This window comes from Corapipo altera, unplaced genomic scaffold (genome assembly GCF_003945725.1).
Source record: "Corapipo altera isolate COAL_440 unplaced genomic scaffold, ASM394572v1 61085, whole genome shotgun sequence".
In the NCBI taxonomy this organism is placed as follows: Eukaryota; Metazoa; Chordata; class Aves; order Passeriformes; family Pipridae; genus Corapipo; species Corapipo altera.
In genome coordinates, this window is record NW_020885021.1 from 438,369 (window position 1) to 458,371 (window position 20,003).

The following is a 20,003-nucleotide window of genomic DNA, read 5'->3' on the forward strand; positions in this document are numbered from 1 at the left end:
CTCAGAAATGCAATAGAAATTGTTCACACAATTTCTGTCCTCCGACATTCCACCTCCGATGGTTTCCTACCACATGGCAAGATCCATCAGTAAATAGAGCATAGCCTCTTTCGTTTTCTGGTAACTCATTATATGGTGGTGCTTCTTGGGCACGAGTCACCTCTTCAGGCAGTGCTCCAAAATCCCTGCCTTCTGGCCAGTCCATAATCTCTTCCAGGATTCCCAGGAAACTGGGTTTTCCCATTTGGGCTCATTGTGTGATCAAAGCTACCCACTTGCTCCATGTAGCACTGGTTGCATGATGTGTTGAAAGGATGTTCCCTTTGAACATCCAGTGCAGCACAGGCAAACACGGTGCCAAGAGGAGACATGCTTCTGTTCCAACAACTTCTGAGGTGGCTTGAACCCCCTCATAGGCTGCTAATATCTCCTTTTCAGTTGGCATGTAGTGGGCTTCTGATCCTCGATAACCCTGGCTCCAAAACCCTAATGGTCGACCTCAGGTTTCTTCTGGTGTTTTCTGCCAGAGGCTCCAGGTGAGACCATGCTCCCCAGCTGCCGTGCACAACTGCTCCTGTTCAAACAGGCCCCAGAACTACTGCACAGGCTATCTCCTGTTTGATCTGCTCAAAGGCCTGTTGTTCAAGGCCCCACTCAAAATGGTTCTTCTTCTGGGTCACTCAATAGAGGGGGCTCACAAGCTGACTGTAACCTGGAATGTGCATCCTCCAGAAACCCACAAGGCCTAGGAAAGCTTGTGTTTCCTTCTTGTTAACTGGTAGAGACAGATGCTATTTTATTTACCACATCCATGGGCACATGACAGCATCCATCCTGCCATTTTATTCCCAAGAACTGAATCTCCCGTGCAGGTACCTTTACCTTGCTTTGTTTTATGGCAAGACCAACTTTGAGAAGAATTTGGACTATTTCCCTCCCTTTCTCAAAAACTTCTTCTGCTGTTTTGCCCCATACACTATCATCAATATATTGCAGATGTTCTGGAGCTCCCCCCTGTTCCAGTGTAGTCTGGATCAGTCCATGGCAGATGGTTGGGCTGTGCTTCCACCCCTGGGGCAGTTGATTCCAGGTATACTGGACACCCCTCCATGTGAAGGCAAACTGTGACCTGCACTCTGTTGCCAGAGGAATGGAGAAAAACACATTGGCAATATCAGTTGTGGCACTACTCGGCTGCCTTTGACTCCAGCTCATACTGAAGTTCCAACATGTCTGGCACAGCAGCACTCAGAGGCGGTGTGACTTCATTCAGGCCACGATAGTCCACTGTCAGCCTCCACTCCCCATTAGACTTCCGCACTGGCCGTATGGGGCTGTTAAAGGGTGAACTGGTCCTGCTGATCACTCCCTGTTTCTCCAGTCGACGAATTAGTTCCTGAATGGGAATTATGGAGTCTCAGTTGGTGCAATACTGCTGTCGGTGCACTGTTCTGGTGGCAATGGGCACTTGTTGGTCTTCGACTTGCAGCACTCCCATGATGGAAGGATCCTTTGAGGGGCCAGACAGGGTAGATAATTGTTTGATCTTCTCTGTAGCTACAGTAGCTACACCAAAAGCCCATCGATACCCCTTTGGATCTTTGAAGTATCCCCTCCTGAGGTAATCAATGCCGAGGATACAAGGGGCCTCTGGGCCAGTCACAATGAGGTGCTTTTCCCACTTGTCCCCTGTTAAACTCACTTCAGCCTTCAACACTGATAATTCCTCACATCCCTCTGTCACTCCAGAGATCCAGATGGGCTCTGCACTTCTGTGCCTCAATGGCATTAGAGTGCACTGTGCACCCATATCTACCAAATACCTGTGCCAGGCCATTGAATCCACACAGTCCAGTAGACCTGATCATCCCTTTCCTCCTCCTGGTTGAAGGCAGGGAGCCTCTCTTCCTGTTCCTGGTCAGAGTATTCACTGCCTGACCTTTGCGATGCCAGACCAGAGGTCTTCTCACCAGGATCAAAGGAATTGATCTCAGTCTTCTTATGTCTAAAAGGTCGCTGATTTCTTTTGTTGCCGTGGGATTTAGGTGCTGAAAAAATCTCCGGAGCAGTTAATTAGGGGTGAGATAAGAAAGAGTTTATTTGCCAAGGCTAAGATGTTACAAGACGCGCGCCCCTGTGCCCGAGAGGTTACATTTTATAATACCATCCATCCAATCCCAGATGTGTCCACCCTGTGGCCTTTACTCTGGACCGCCCCAGGGTCCACCCCCTTAAAATGGATCTGGGGTGTATTTCGGGACCACCTACTTCATCACCTTCATCATCATCAGAGCACAAAGGGTACATAGTTACCTAATTCTTGACCGTATTCTGTGGTTTAGGCCCAGATATGCTGTTCTGTCAACTGTCTAGGCCTTGCCTTGACAAAAGACTAAACATTTCTACTGTATTCAGAAGTAGGATTGATATAGGGAGCATAGAATGGGGTAAGAGGGTTAAGGAATGTGTAAACAAGGGTACTACAGGGAAAGGGATAGGGACAAGGGATGCTGCTTTTAGAGTCTACCTATAAAACTTACAAGGCTTACCAATATTAGAAAAATAAAAAACCATTAGGGGCTTAAGGCATCACTTTCTTGGATCTCTGTGGCAACTACATGGACAGCTTTCCTGGGTGACCCCTTCTTAACAGTTCTCTTCCCTCTTAATTCACGTACTCGGGCTTCCATCTTAGAGGTGGGTTCACCATTCCACTTCTTCGTGTCTTCCCCCTGGTCATGCAGAAAGAACCAGAGTTCACCACATGGCCTGCACTTGGGGTTTCCTTTCCCTCTGACTGGGGCAGGAGGGGACCGATCTCTTCGGCTGTCCCTGAGAGCTGAGGTGCTGGCCTGTGGGAATGAGGAAGTGCCCAGAGTTTCTTCTACATTTCGAAGCCAGGAGGACATCACCTCTACAGTTGGTGGATCCATCTTTGGGTAATATAATGTTACCAGACTGTTAGAATATGATGCAGGAGTGCTTTGAACCACCTTCCTCCACATGGCCATCGTGCAAGGAACATCCTCTGGGTCTTTGGGGGTGTCATCCCTTCTTAAGTTACTATAGATGATTTCCAGCACAGCTAATTCTCTCAAGTACTGGATACCTTCATCTGCAGTGGCCCACTTTCTTGGGGAGCTCATTAGATCTTCCTCGAATGGATATCTTTCCCTCACTCTTGAGAGGAGCCATCTCCAAAGACTGCAAACTGTTCTTTCCAATTCCTCTTTCAATTTCACGATCTCTGGCAAGGGATCCCAGTTGTTGGGCTTCATGACCTTCCAGTACTTGACTATTAGCCCTGTTGTCCCAGCATCAAAGCAGCCAGGTGGGAATCTGTTCACCAGGCTGGCGGCTGTAATCTTTCTGCAAGTCCCGGAGTTCTGATGAGGTCAGGGACCGGGTAATCTTGGTTTCCTGTTTGATTTGTCTGACTTTCCTTTGTTGGATCACCAGCTTTTTATCTGCCCCCTCCCTTCCTTCTACTCCTTCTCTTTCTTCCTCTTCTTTCTCTTCCTCCCTTACTAATCGCTGATATGGACCTGTAGCTTGCCTTATCCATTTCTTCCTTTTCACTACTGGGGCAGTGACTGTAGTTGTGGTTTGAGTCCCTACCTCAGCCATAGTGTCCTCTATTGCAGTTTGGGTCCCTGCCTCCACTACAATCTTCTGAGAATATCGAACTGTGGCTTGATAAGCACAGGCCAGGCCCCAGTACACAGCAAGAAGCTGCTGGTTTTGATTGGGGTAGGCAAGGCACCCTTCTATCAGGTGACCTGTCAGTTTGCTAGGGTCGAATACCTGTTCAGGTGTGAAGTCACAGGTAATGGGAAGTGTCAAAAGCCCTAGGAACCTGCCCAGATCCTTCTACACACCCTGCCACCCAGGAACTGGGCACCTAAACCTAAAGTTTGTTTTCTCCTACACCAGGATACACCAGATTCCAAGAACTTCGTAATATGTTGACAGTGTTAGTTAGTAACAGTAACATTACCAAACAGCTCACATAAGGATTAACAAGGAGTGTGGGAGACTTCATTATAAAGCCATTTATATCAATGTCAGGGAGGGGGGGAAGGGTGTATTTCTCCATCGTTCCCAGATAGCCCTCCAGAAGACAAATCCCCAAACATAACAAGACCATTAGTGTAAAAGCAAAGCATGGAGCCATTGTTTAGATTAGTATGTTCCCAAAACTTAGCAAAATAAAGTGATAAACAGTGCAGCCAGAAAACTCCGTGTCCTGCACAGGAGCTTGCTATTCAATAGCTACTATTACTATAGCATGCAATATATATATATATATAACTGCCTTTATCTTGCTCCATGTTGGGTGCCAGAAAGGACTGTGGTGGGTGTATCGGGAAGGGGGGTTACTTTATCAGGGAGAGTCCGAGATATACAGACACAAAAACCAGACACCGTTGCTAGCTCAACAAAAAAACCCAATATTTATTACGAAAGGTGGCCAAGAAAATGAACAAACCCAAGAGGGAGGAACGAGGAGAGGAATAAGCCCCCAGTGGGACCTCCCCAGTTACCCAGCTGTTGCCTATAAAGTTATCTTACCAACCTAGCATACCTATAATTACCCATAGCAGAAGCGGCATCCTCGGAGAGTCAATAAGTTCACAAGCTGGCAAGCATCCCCGCCAGAAGGCAACGTTGTCCTTGAAGTAAAGCTAACTCTCTCCGAGAGAGCACTATCTCCTTTTTAAACAATTAATTGAGAGACCACAACCTCCCAGGTGTGGCCAGCACCGCCCCGTCAGGGGTTCTCAATCCCTCCCCCTTGGTTATGTAAGTGCACCCCTTCTGCGCACGCGTGGCTTTCCCTGTGCCTGCATACTGTACTCAGGGGGGTCTTTTCCAAATGAGTCTGGGAGCGTCCTTCATCATCCTCCTCGTCAAACTCCCCTTCAAGCGACCTTGGAGGGCAACTAGCCAATCACAGAATACCAATTAAAACAGTTTATACAAGAAGCTCTCTTCAAGGACAACTTTCCCATTTATCAGTGCTTGTTTTCCCATAACTTGGCAGGGAAAGAGCAAAGCTTTCACAGGTGGCAGGGCCAAACACGGACCAAAAGTATCAGCATAAATTCACCCTGATACAGGTGGGTTGACCTTGGCTGGATGTCAGGTACCCACCCAGCCGCTCTATCACTCTCCTTCCCAGAGGGACAAGGGAGAGAGTAAGGTGGAAAAAAACCCAAACAAGATAGCAGGGTTTATTCTCTACTTCCCATGAGCAGCGATGGTCGGCCACTCCCGAGAAGCAGGGCTTCAGTACACATGACAATTTCTCAGCAGGCAGCCATTAGAGACAATCAATGCCTGCCTTCCTGCTCCTTGCCTCAGCTTTTATATCTGAGCTGACGTTATATGGTATGGAATATCCCTTTGGTCAGTTTGGGTCAGCTGGCCTACTTGGGTCCCCTCCCAGGATCTTGCCCTCAACTAAGGAAGGAATGGTACAGTGCTGATGCTGTGCTCAGCAGTAGCCAAAACACTGGTGTGTTATCAACACCCTTCTATCTGCCAATGCAAAGCACAGCACTGTGAGTGCTACTGTGGGGAAATGAACTCCAGCACAGTGAGACCGAATACAATCTGTGGTATGGCAGAGCAGCTGCACGTTCCCCTCCCCATCCTCCTGCAGCAGTAGAGATAATGGTGCCGATTGCTTTATTGACCCTCTTCCCCTTCGCGTCTCCTACAGTTGCCAGGAGCTGGGGATAGTTCTAGGTGGCTCTCTCACAGAACACCAATTGAAACAGTTTATACAGAAGTTCTCCCTCCAAGGGGGAGAAAAAGAAACCAAACACTTCACTGTTTTATCAGTGAACTTGGCAGGGAGAATATAAACTACTGCAGGTGGCTGGGGCCAAACACAGACCAAAAGTATCAGCATAAATTCACCCTGGTACACCACCTGAAAGCAGACATTGTTGACTGATACTGTTGGTACAGTTTGAAATTTAGAATTAGTTGGATAATGGAGATGCCACTTAATTTTATTTGAGCTATTTTTTCCAACCCAAAATGGGCAGTAAAACAATTGTCACGGTAGAATAACTATTTCAGTAAACAAAGTAATTAATTTTTAAATTCTCTTACTTTTGAGCCTGGGGTTATGTGGATATTAATGGTGGGGAGAGTTGTGGAAATTTAGATTACCTGATTTTGCATCTTGCTGATAGACTTGCAAAATGAGTACAGTGCTGAATTTACCTGATTGTTTGCTTCACATGGAATCAGTGACAGCCAAAACCAGACCTTCGTAAGCAGTGGTAAAGTGGAATTCATGTGGCTTATTAGGTTTTATTGCTGATATCTAAAACTTCTGTTGGCAGGAGTAAAACCTATATCTTTTCAGTTGTGTTTAAGTTGACTTCCAGCTACAGATACCTAGCTGGAGCTAAAGACATTTTAAAATTAGTTAATGCAAATAATTTAAAGCTCTGCCATAATTATTAGGCCAAATATTAATTTCCTAGATATTTTATTTAACTTTTCAGAGTGGAAATAGGATTCTCTTCTGAATTGTGAACTTACTTTCAAAGTGGTTACTTTAGTTATCAAAATTAGGGAATGTACAGAGAAGGACAAATAAAATGGTGAAGGAATGGAGCATCTTCTTCATGAAAAAATCTGGGATTCCTCACTCTGGAAAGGAAAATGATGGGCGTGGGGAGGTCTACAAAACTGAGGTGTTAGGTAAAGTGCGTGAAGAACTGATATTTGCAAAACTCCACAATACTAGAAATAGGAGATGTATTTGAAACATATTGGGGGGGAATCTGTACTACTTTACCCAGCATGTAGTGAATTTCTCAAATTTGTTACCATGGTCATTGTAGAAGTAGGTAGCATCAGCAGTTCAAAAAGGAATAAGAAAAAGCATGATCTGCGGGTCTATAAGCAGGTACTAAAGGCAATAGACAAGAATGTGCCCCTCTTAGCAATCCTGACAAAACAGTTGTAGACATTGGAAGTGTAAGGACCATGAATTACATAAAGTAACCAAGCCTGTATGCTTCCGTGCATAGTATCTCCTGTTACCATAGTTTCTATAGAGAGAGAACATGAACACAGTTATGAACACAGTTACTGTTGTTATGAACTATGCAAACAGCTATCTTACACTTGAGTAGTTCACATGGTCATCATACTGAGACCATAAGGAATGAGCTGCACCATGGAGGGCGTACCTTCCTGATACTGAGGGTAGAATACCAGGCTAAATTATCTGCTTTTCTTACTGAGCTTCAGGCTTGTGTTATCTCAAAAACTGTTTCTATTGTTATACTGCTTCATTGTAAGAGAGGGCTGTTTGGATATTCTACAAAAAGTTTTATTTTTCTAGAAAGCTTGCTGCAAAGATGATGCGGTGGTTTGACCTGGGCTGGATGCCAGGTGCCCATCAAAGCCCTCCTCAACTGGACAGGGAAGAGAAAATATAATAAAGGGCTCATGAGTTGGGATAAAGACAGAGAGAGATCACTCACTGATTACTATAATGGGCAAAACAGACCTGACTTAAAGAAGTTAATTATTACCAATCAAAATCAGAGTAGGATAATGAGAAGTAAAACAAATCCTAAAAACACCTTCCCCCCACCCCTCCCTCCTTTCAGGGCTTAACTTTATTCCCAATTCTGTACCACCTCCCCCCCAACAGTGCAGGGAGATGGGGAATGGGGGTTATGGTCAGTTCATCACAGGTTGTTTCAGCTGCTGCTTCCTCCTCAGGGAGAGGAATCCTTCCCCTGATCCAGCATGGGGTCCCTTCCATGGGACACAGTTCTCCATGAAATTCTCCAGCGTGAGTCTTTCGCACGGGCTACAGTTCTTCACAAACTGCTCCAGCATGGGTCCCTTTCCACAGGTGGCAGCCCTTCAGGAACAGCCTGCTCCAGTGTGAGTCCCCCATGAGGTCACAAGTCCTACCAGTTAACCTTCTCTAGCATGGGCACCTCTCTTCATGGATACACGTGTCCTGACAGGAGCCTGCTCCGGCATGGGCTTCCCACAGAGTCACAGCCTTTCAGGCATCCACCTGCTCTGGCATGGGGCTCCTCCACAGGCTGCAGGTGGATCTCTGCTCCCCCATGGACCTCCATGGGCTGTAGGAGTGTGAGAAATGTCTCGTTATTTAATTTAGAAAGACTCAATTACCTGTGAAACAAGGGAATTGTAATGATAAGGAAAGTTTTATTTGCAGAGCGCGCTGGGTCCACCTCCACCAATCTCCTGGAGAGGAAAAGACCCTTTGCATTTAAATTTTGTGCATTTTATAGTTTTACAAAATCCCACCCTTTCAGATCCCACCCTGCCAATCTCATGGTGGGGGGACCTCCACACAGAGCCCCATGGCACTCTCCTTGCTGCACCACAGAGTCCCTAAGCACCCCTACTTTCGCTCAGCAGGGAAGCAATGTGTGGGGTGAAGTCACAGCCCCACAACTGAAGTTTGAGGGTTTTGGAATGTTATAAAGTGTTGGACTGTTTTCCATGGGAACAGTGGAGCTAATAAGATAGTTCCCATGGACACAACCTTGAGCTGCATGGCTGAGTGCAGGTGCGGCATTCCTCGGTGTTTTTGTGGGAATATGTTTGTGTTGTGTGTGTGGGAAAGTAGAAGTGGGAGAGCTTAATAAAAAGTTGCCTGCTGCGCTGAGCAGGCAGACATCTCTCTGGCTCTTCACCCTAGTGTGTCTCTTCATCCTAGTGTGTGTGTGTCACGTGTCTTTCTTCCCCCCCAAGGACCAAGGCCTCCGACAGGTACCCAACGACAGCAATGCAACGGCTTCCCATACAGGTCACGTGTCTTACCCTGCCTTTGTCCTGCTGGGGGCTCTGGCTAGCCCTACCCCCCCTTCCCTGCTCAACCGCAGAGCGGCGCGGTGGTGGCCATGCAGGGTGTCGCGTTTGTTCTGCCAGAGGCGGCCCTTGGCCACCCCACCACTTAGCAGTGGAGTGGTGCAGTAACTTCCCCAGATGGGGCCACGCAGCCCTCACCTTTGTTTTCCCCAGGAAACCTCTAACTAGCCCCCCCTTTGGCCACGGAATGGTGCGGGGGGTCCCCTATCCAGTTGGGATTGCCCACAACCCTTCTCCCACCGCCGAGACACATGGAGAATTCTTTTACTTTGGCCCACTTCTTTACCCCGAGGAGCATCTCATTCAAACAACACAACAATCGCTTCAGTCTTTCTCCTACCAGTTCCCTCCCAGGAGAATGGAAACGCGGTATTTTAGAACTCCACTCTCACTCCATATCCCTGGTACATCTCCTACTCCCGCACACTCCTTTCCCCAACCACCTCGTAAAATCTTTAAAATAAGTCCTTCCATTCCTTACCGGGTTTTGTGCACAAAGTTTAATGGTTTTCCGTAGATTCCGGCTGGCTTTCCTTCCACTTTCCTTTATTTCACAGTCCTCCGTTCTGGGGTCTCTTGCTGCAGACATTCGGGTGGGGTGTCAGAGTCCCTTGACTGCTGAAATCAGCAGAACGCGCCTCCCAGGGGCAGGGGCCCCCTGCCAGAGTGACAGGTGCTGGTTCCCCGTATGGGCCACCAGAATTGTGAGAAATGTCTTGTTATTTAATTTAGAAAGACTCAACCACCTGTGAAACAAGGGAATTGTAACAACAAGGAAAGTTTTATTTGAAGCGCATGATGAGTCCACCTCCACCAATCGCCTGGGGAGGAAAGACTCTTTGCGTTTAAATTTTGTGCATTTTATAGTTTTACATAATCCCACCCTTTCAGATCAGTTTTATATATTCATTTTTGCCTAAAAGGGTTGTTTCTCCAAAAGGGGGGGTTCCCCTCCTCCCAGTAGGCTGCAAGGCATCCCCTGTCAAAATGATGGATCCTCCTTTCTTCTCAGCCCATGGGAAGAGGCCTCTGTGCTCAAAAATGGCCAAATGGCCAAAAGGGTTTTCATTTTTAGGAGTTTTATATTTGCCTAAAACTCACTATCCCAGCTGCAAGGAGCCCTGGCACCAGGTCCAAGCAGGACTGGGTACCTTACAACTTTGCGATACACCTATAAGTTTTCTAAAACTGTATTTTTATTTTTCATAAAAGTATCTTCAAACTGGAAGGAAATAGATCTTTCTGCATGTTACTTGTAATAAAAGGAACTGCTGATATCATAGCAAGGAACATTTACATTTGGCACAAGGGAAAAATCTGGAACTGTAAGGAACATCGAGGACACCTGCTGGAGGTGTCCTGGGAGGTGAATCAGCTGACTAGGGGGCGGAACCCAGCCCATCCACGAGGGATTTAAACGGCTACTCGGAGCGCCAGCGACCTGGAGCTCGGCAAACAGGGACGTGGTATGGCAGTTTGTGCAGGCAGGGCAAGCAGGAGGGGCACGGTCACCTCCTAACTCTCTCGGGTGAGCTTTTTCTTTCCCCCACAACTCAACTAAAGCCAGCAATGGTTTCCAAAAAAGTGAAAACCGTTGCTGCTGTTATCACAAGGGGTGTGTTCACACAGATGGAACCCCCCAAGAAGGACACCAAGATGGATGCAGTTGTTCAGGTCTCTGGTTTTGCAGAGTGTCTGAGCCTGGCCTTAGTACCAGAGGACAGTGTGAGTTGCGTCTGTGTATGATGCGAGCAGATGAATGATTTGCTGTGCCTGGTGGCAGAGCTCAAAGAAGAGGTAGAGAGGCTAAGAAGTATTAGGGAAAGTGAAAGGGAAATTGACTGGTGGAGTCACCCCCAAAAGAAGTTCAACAGGAAACGGTGAAGCCCTGCCCCTCCTGCCATCAGGCAGTTGGAGCAAACCAAGTAGATGGGGGGTAATGGAAACAGGTCCCTGACTGGAGAGGTAAAAGAATCCCCTCCCGACCCCCATCACCTCCCTGGGTGCCCGTAAAGAAGAGGTATGAGACCCTGGATCCAGAGAATCAGGTAGAGGACAGTCAAGACGAAGATCTGTCTAGAGGGTCTGCAGGTTGCACCCTGTCTACCAGATGAATTACAACCACAGCTATAAAGAAAAAAGAAGGATAGTTGTAGTTGGTGACTCCCTTCTGAGGGGAACTGAAGGCCCTATATGTTGACCAGATCCATCTCACAGGGAGGTCTGCTGCCTTCCTGGGGCCTGGGTGAGGGATATTAGTTGGAGACTCCCTGAGTTAATTCAGCCCTCAGATTATTATCCACTGTTGGTAGTCCAGGCTGGCAGCGATGACATTAATGGAAGAAGTACCAGGGCAATTAAAAAGGATTTCAAGGCACTGATTCAATTAGTTAATGGGACAGGAGTACAGGTGGTGTTTGCCTCAGTTCCTGCAGTAGCAGGGATAAATGAGGAGAGGAGTAGGAAATCTCATCTTATCAATAGGTGGCAAAAGGATTGATGCCACCAGTGGAATTTTGGTTTTTTTGACCACAGGGCAAATTCCATGGTACCTAGTCTCTTCAAATCAGATGGACTTCATCTACCTAGGAAGGGCAAAAGGACTCTAGCCCATAAGTTGGTGGGGCTGATCAAGAGGGCTTTAAACTAGGTTTGAAGGGGGAAGGGATTGAAACCAGGCTCTCCAGAGAGGAACCTAAGGGTGGAAAGCCCGAGTTAAGAGTGAAATCAGCAGCCCAGCTGAAGTGCATGTACACCAATGTACGCAACATGGGTAACAAACAAGAGGAGCTGGAAGCCATCGTGCAGCAGGAAAGCTATGATGTAGTCTCCATCACGGAAACGTGGTGGGATGACTCACATGACTGGAGTGCTACCATGGGTGGCTACAAGCTCTTCAGAAGGGACAGGCAAGGTAGGAGAGGTGGAGGGGTTACTCTATACGTTAGTGTCTTGACTCTGTAGAACTTGAAGTCAACAACAATAAGGTTGAGTGCCTGTGGATCAAAATCAGGGGGAAGGCCAACAAGGCTGACATCCTGGTGGGAGTCTGTTACAGACCACCCAACCAGGATGATGAGGGTGATGAATTATTCTACAAGCAGCTGGCAGATGTCTCAAAATCGCCAGCCCTTGTTCTTGTGAGTGACTTTAACCTGCCAGATGTCTGCTGGGAACTTCACACAGTGGAGAAGAGGCAGTCTAGGTGATTCCTAGAGCATACAGAGGATAATTTCCTGCTCCAACTGGTAAATTAGCCTACCAGGGTTGGGGCCCCACTAGACCTTCTGTTCTCAAACAGAGAGGGGCTGGTGGGAGATGTGGTGGTCGGAGGCCGTCTGGGGCACAGTGACCATGAAATAATAGAGTTTTCAATACTCAGGGATGCAAGGAGGACCATCAATAAAACCTCTATGCTGGACTTCCGGAGGGCAGATTTTGGCCTATTCAGAAGACTAGTTCAGAGTGTACCCTGGGAAACAACCCTTGAAAACAAAGGGGTCCAGGAGGGATGGACATGTGAAGGAAATTAGGGGAAAACAGAGAGCTTAACGACTATGGAAAAAGGACTGGCTACTCAGGAAGAGTTTAGGAATATAGTTAGGTCATGTAGAAAGAAGATTAGAAAGACAAAGGCACAATTTGAACTCAATCTAGCCACTTCTGCTAGGGATAACAAAAAGTCTTTCTACAGATACATCAATAGCAAAAGGAGGGGCAAGGAAAACCTCCATTTTTTATTGGACATGGGTGGGAACATAGTTATCAAAGGTGAGGAAAAGTCTGAGTTATTTAACACCTTCTTTGCCTCAGTTTTCAACAGTAAGACAGGTTGTCCTGAGGACAACTGGCTTCTGGAGCTTGTAGACAAAGATAAGAAGCTGAATATCCCCCCTGTAATCCAGGAAGAAACAGTTAGCGAACTGCTGAGCCACTTGGATCCTCACAAGTCTATGGGACCAGATGGGATCCACCCAAGGGTGATGAGGGAACTGGCGGAAGAGCTCGCCAAGCCACTCTCCATCATCTACCAACAGTTCTGGCTCACTGGGGAGGTCCCAGATGACTGGAAGTTGGGGAATGTCACGCCCATCCACAAAAAGGGCTGGAAGAAGGACCCAGGAAACTACAGGCCTGTCAGTCTGACCTCAGTGCCTGGCAAGGTTATGGTGCAGATCATCCTAAGTGCAATCACACAGCACCTACAGGATGGACAAGGGATCAGACCCAGCCAACATGGGTTTAGGAAGGGCAGGTCCTGTCTGACCAACCTGATCCCCTTTTATGATCAGGTGACCCACCTGGTGGATCAAGGGAAGGCTGTAGATGTAGTCTACCTGGACTTCAGCAAAGCCTTTGACACTGTCTCCCATAGCATACTCCTGGAAAAGCTGGCAGCCCACGGCTTGGATAGGGGCACTCTGTTGGGTTAGGAACTGGCTGGAGGGCCGGACCCAGAGAGTGATGGTGAATGGTGCTGCATCCAGTTGGCAACTGGTCACTAGTGGTGTCCCCCAGGGGTCAGTGTTGGACCCAGTTCTGTTTAATATCATTATTGATGATTTAGATGAGGGGATTGAGTCCACCATCAGCAAATTTGCAGATGACACCAAGTTGAGGGGGAGTGTTGATCAGCTGGAAGGCAGGAGGGCTCTGCAGAGGGACCTGGACAGACTGTAGAGTTGAGCTGATTCCAACAGGATGAAGTTCAACAAGGCCAAGTACTGGGTCCTGCACTTTGGCCACAACAACACCCTGCAGTACTACAGGCTGGGGACAGAGTGGCTGGAGACCAGCCAGGCAAAAAAGGACCTGGGAGTTTGGATTGACAGGAAGTCGAACATGAGCCAGCAGTGTGCCCAGGTGGCCAAGAAGGCCAATGACATCCTGGCCTGTATCAAGATCAGTGTGGCCAGCAGGACCAGGGAAGTGATTCTTCCCCTGTACTCAGTGCTGGTGAGGCCAGACCTTGAGTACTGTGTCCAGTTCTGGACCCCTCAGTTCAGGAAGGTGCTGGAGCAGGTCCAGAGAAGAGGAACGAGGCTGGTGAAGGGACTCGAACACAAGTCCTATGAGGAGAGGCTGAGGGAGCTGGGGTTGTTTAACCTGGAGAAGAGGAGGCTCAGGGGAGACCTCATCACTCTCTACAACTACCTGAAAGAAGGTTGTAGGCAGGTGGGGGTTGGTCTCTTCTCCCAGGCAACTATTGGTAAGACAAGAGGGCATGGTCTTAAGCTCTGCCAGGGGAGGTTTAGGTTAGATATTAGGAAGAAATTCTTTACAGAGAGGGTAATCAGTCATTGGAATGGACTACCCAGGGAAGTGGTGGATTCTCCGTCCCTGGAGGTTTTCAAGATGAGACTGGATGTGGCACTTAGTGCCATGGTCTAGTAACCGCAGCGGTGTTGGATCAAGGGTTGGACTTGATGATCTCAGAGGTCCCTTCCAACCCGGCTGATTCTATGATTCTATGATTCTGTGATTCTATGATTCTATGACTGAATTCTTGTCAGAGACATTACAGAATGCAAAATCTTATTGGACACGAGAACTACCCAGAGCAAAGTGATGATGAACTCCGAACACCAATCTTCAAGACTGGTCCTAAATATAACTCTGAAATGTTGCCATAGAGACCACTTAAGATGTTGGTTAAGACAGTCTTAATATTTTTAGAAGAAACTCAAAGGCAACTTATTATTTACAGAAAGAACCTTAAGAAGTGGCGGAGCAGTGTAAGTCACACATCAGAATGGACCTTTTAAAGGATACTGAAAATGACAGGAGAACTGAGTTTTGAGATAAGTTAGCTAGGATGCTATCAGAGATTAGAGTCAATTTTTTACACAGACAACACTTGAAACACAACTGAGGAGCACTTTTTTCCTTTTTGTCTCCTCTCCGTATACAGTGTCTAGTTTTCTTGGAAGGGAAGGATGCACAAGGTTGTATTAAGAGAGAAAGCAAAAGAATATATATTCTTTCTCCTACAGAAGAGGTGCAAAGTATCAACTTGAGTCTAACTTTAGGTAGCATTGATAACACGGGACAAGAGTCTCTTTGCCAGTGATTCTGCAGTTGGAGCATACTCTGGACTGTGTCAGACATCTGTGGACATGCCCATTACTCACTGGAAAATAACCAGTGCTCCCAGTCTGGATCACCAATTGCTCCTTTCCTTCATCTGTCTCTTTGCAAAGCCAATTCTAGAGCTCTGGAAGAAGATCAATAGATGCTGCACCTTACAGACCAGACCTCCTGTGGTAATTTTACAGATGAGGGGACAGATCCCCACTACACCAAGCAAGTACTCAGCCTCAACAAACCCCAGCTCCCCACTAGGTGTATGGCCAGTGTTTCTCAAGGTTGGACTGAGGAACTGAATAAACCTCATTGAAATGTAGAAAAGATCTCTGATCTGATTGTATGAAATATGTGTTTTTAGAACAACCTGGGTATATATCCTTACTGAGGAAAGAAGTGAACCTTTCTCATGTCCTTAAAGCACCAGGGAACTCTGCAAGGCAGTAGCTATGCTTGGTTCAGATAGTGGCACAGATCATGTTGTGAGGAATAAAGTCATCAGTATCTTCTTGGGCATGAATGTGCTGAGAGCCATCCACTTAACAGTTTCAGTTCTCCTCCTCCTCCTGCCTAGATGGCAGTCGCAGCAACCAACTCCCAATCTACAAAGGATTTACTTTCTCCTGAAGAAGCTCTTGGTTGCTAAGCAGTAACTATGTGGGCATTAGACATCCACAAAATCTTGAGGATCTACCTCACCAGCATGTCATGGTGAAGCTCAAACATACCACTGAGATGTGATTACATGCAAAGGTTCCATTATAAAGTGCTAATTTTACTGCATCAGCTTAAAATACCTTTTTTTTTAAAAAAAAGGGATTAGAGACAAGACTTCTGTTGAGAGCTTGGGCAGGTGGATTCAGTATGGTGATCAATGGAATGAAGTCTAGTTGGAGGCCAGTAACTAACCCCAGGGATCAATACTGGGTCCAGTATTGCTCTATATCTCCATTAATGAGTTGGATGATGGGGCAGAGTGTACCCTCAGCAAGTTTGCTGATGACACAAAACTGAGAGGAATGGCTGATATGCTAGAGGTTGTGCGGCCATCCAGGGAGACCTCGACAGGCTGGAGGAGTGAACTGAAAGGTGTAGGGGGCATGTCTAAGGTACAAGGGGATGTACCAGGGCAACAGTGCCTGAGGGAGCATGCGCCGACATAGACAACCTTATTGGTCAAGGAAGTCACATGGTTTTAAGGGATAAAAGCAGCGCCGAATTTGAAATAAATCCCTTTGTTTCACCACCTCGCAGAGAGCGTGTATTTTCTTTATTACATAAAGACATGTGCCACCCTACAAAAGGAACATCAAGTTCAACAAGGGGAATTGCAAAGTCCTACACCTGGGGAAGAACAAGCTTTTGGACCAGTATATGCTGGGAGCTGATTGACTGGAAAGCAGCTTTGCAGAGAAGGACCTGGGGGTCCTGGTGTGAAAGATGAGCCAGCAATGTGCCCTGGTGGCCAAGAAGGCCAACAGTCTACTGGGCTGCATTAGGGGGAGTGTTGCCAATAGGTCGAGGGAGGTGATCCTTGCTCTCTCCTCGACACTGATGAGGCCACACCTGTGTCCTGTGTCCAGTTCTGGGCTGTCCAGTACAAGAGAGACATGGCTATACTAGGGAAAGTCCAGCAAAGGACCACAATGGTGATGAAGGAACTGGAGTACCTCCGATAGGTGAAAGGGTTGAGTGAGCTGAGGCTGCTCAGCCTGAAGAAGACAAAGCTCAGAACAGGATCACATCATGGTGTACAAATGTCTGAAGGGAGAGTGAAAAGAAGACAGGCTTTTTCCAGTGTTGCCCAGTGACAAGAGGCAATGAGCACAAAAGGAAACACAGGAAATTCCTCTTGGACATCAGGAAACACTTTTACTGTGAGAATGAAGGAACACTGGCACAGGTTGCCCAGAGAGCTATTGGAGTCTCCATCTGTGGAGATCTTCAAAATCCATCTGGACATGGTCCTGGGCAATCTGCTATATCTGTCCCTGCTTTAGCAGGGGCATTGGATAAGATGATATTCAGAGGTCCCTTCCAAATTCTAGAGGCTTTCCCACAGCCAGTCAGTCATGGCTAGGCTTCGCGAACGAAGATTTGGAAAGGCACTATCCACATTTGCTACAGGCACACTGGTGGCTTATGAGGCCAATACGTGACAGACATATCCGATTGCAAAAGGCACAGCAGAAAGACTCCTTAAGTGGTATATTCTGCAAGACACGGTTCTTTCTGCGTTGCCTTTTTTCCTCGAGAGTGATCCTGCGTGTGTTCTCGAAGGAGACAACTCCGTTATAGATGACGTGTCTCCAGACCTCCCGATTTGAGGCCAGAGTAGACCAGTTATGGTGATCAATATGGCCAAGGCTGAGATGTTGTTTCAGGGAGTCCTTGTATCTTTTCTTCGGGGCTCCTCTCATGCGGCAACCAGTGGCAAGTTCACCATAGAGCAGGATCTTAGGGAGGCGGTGGTCCTTCATCCTGGAGATGTGCCCTGCCCATCGCAGCTGTGTTCTCAGTAACATGGCCTCAACACTTGTGACAGCAGCTTGCTCTAGTACAGATGTATTGGTCACATAATCTGACCAGCGGATGTTAAGGATTGTACGGAGGCAGCGTTGATGGAAGTGTTCTAGGAGACGCAGGTGGTGGCGGTAGATGACCCATGATTCGGAACCGTATAAGAGAGTAGACAACACTATGGCTTTGTAAACACTGATCTTGGTGTTTTTCTTCAAGTGTTTATTACGCCATACTCTTTTGTGGAGTTTTCCAAAAGCACTATATGCCTTAGCTAACCTGTTGTCTATCTCTCCATCGATCTTACCATCTGAGGAGATGAGGCTACCAAGGTAATTAAACTGTTGGACTGATTTGAGCTCTGATTGGCCAATGGTGATGTGGGGATGATGGGGGACTTCCTGAGGTGCAGGTTGATGGAGGACCTCTGTCTTCTTTAAGCTGACTTCCAGCCCAAAGAGCTCAGCAGCATCTGCAAAGCAGGATGTTAAACGTTGCAGGGCTGCTTCTGTGTGGGCAACAAGGGCGGCGTCATCAGCATAGAGCAGCTCCCAGACAAGGTAGTTTAATGTCTTGGTGTGGGCCTTCAGTCGCCTTAGATTGAATAGACTTCCATCAGTACGGTATTGAATGTAGATACCGTCCTGATCATCGAGGTCTACTGTGGCCCTTTGGAGCATCATGATAAAGAAGACGGTGAATAGGGTAGGAGCGAGAACGCAGCCTTGTTTCACACCATTCTTAATTAAGAAGGGTTCAGAAAGTGTATTGCCCTATCTGACTTGGCCGTGCTGATCCTCATGGAGTGAGATGATCATTTTAAGGAACTTTCCCACAGCAGATAAGGGGCAAATCCTTCTCCTCTGACAACCCTTGGAACAGTCAAGTCAGGGTTCTCTGTTTCCTTCAAGGAGATCATCAGGGTTCCCTGTTTGCATTATTGGGCTCTCCATTCCCAGGCCCTTGTGCCCAGGGGCACCAGTCTCTCACCATGGGACCTGACAAGCCTGAGGTTAACCCACATTGACAAGGTCAGGAGAATATGGTCAATATCTTGCAAAGCAGGCTTTCCCCCTTGCTGAGTGGCGGTTCACCAGATGCCGCAGTCAGGAACAGGCTCAGACAGCAATTAAGCAGGGAAAGGCACTCGGCATAAGGTACAAGGCAAGGCACAAGGCAACTTTATTGCAACAGCTTACAGATATTTATACTCTTCACACAATGCACATGTCAACCTGTTATTGGTACTTTCATGTAAACATACATCACACCATACGCATGTCAACCTACTATTGGAACACATACATCAGGACATCAGGTCATACACATGTCAATCTACTATTGGTGTTTTCATGTATAAATATATTAGGAGTGGCTGCAAAATAGCAAAGTCATGGTGACTTGAAAAAAGTCCAGGAAAGTTGTTTACATTCTTTACGACTTCACAGCTGCAGCTGCTCAAATTCAAGGCCTACCATCCAGTCATTTCCCACAATTCCCCCTTTTTATTTTTAAATTGAAAAACAAGGATTGGGAGAAATTCTGACCAATCACTCGTTGAACACAAGATATCAAACAGGGGACACATAATAAAATGCACAAAACTTCAAATAATGGTACAATGACTATATTCCCAAATTTAGCATTAACATAAAAAATATTTAACTTATGAAGAAAGACTATCAAACATTTGTTAGATATAGAAAGGTACACAAGAAACAAATGCAAAAGAAAGAATTTCAAACAATGTCAAACCAAATAACTATGGATCAATACAAAACATGTTTAGTTAGCTTAAACAAATTACTTAACTTATTCTCACTATTCTCTATCAGAAATTAACTTTATTTTAGTTATTGTTTCAACACTTTACCAGAACTGACCTATAAACAAATGGTCTTGAACCAAACTTAACAACTTGATGACCTCAGGGTTTGTGTTTCTTAACTATTGTTTAAAGGTGTTTCTAATATAGGGTTTGTTCTTGAGAGCTTTTATTCAATCTAAAAATATTTCTGTAAATGGAACTCCATTCAATTTAGGGTTATGTGTTTTTTGTTTTTATTTTAAGGGTGTTTGTGTATTTGTGAGCAAAACCAAAACATACACACATACGAACTCTCACAGTGGCCACTGTCAAACACACTTTCATACAGACATATTTCTGAGTTTCATATCACTGTGTTTTATGAACTAAGGAATTATCATTCTTGTTTTTTGCCCTGAGATAAGATCTAATTATGCATTTATGTTTTATGAAAATATAACTTGTAAAACACAAACATATTTCTGTTGGATGTTCAATTCAAAACTCAAATACACACAAACACTTCTATAGTTCAAAGATAAATGTATACTCTTTCTATTTCTAAAGCAAAACAGACACTTCCCCATGCTAATGGGCTTTTGGACTTCAAAGAGTACCTGTTAGTAGTCACTACAAAATATTTGAAAAAACTCTACTTCTCCACCAAGTTTATGCATGCATCTTAAAACAATTTTAGCTATTT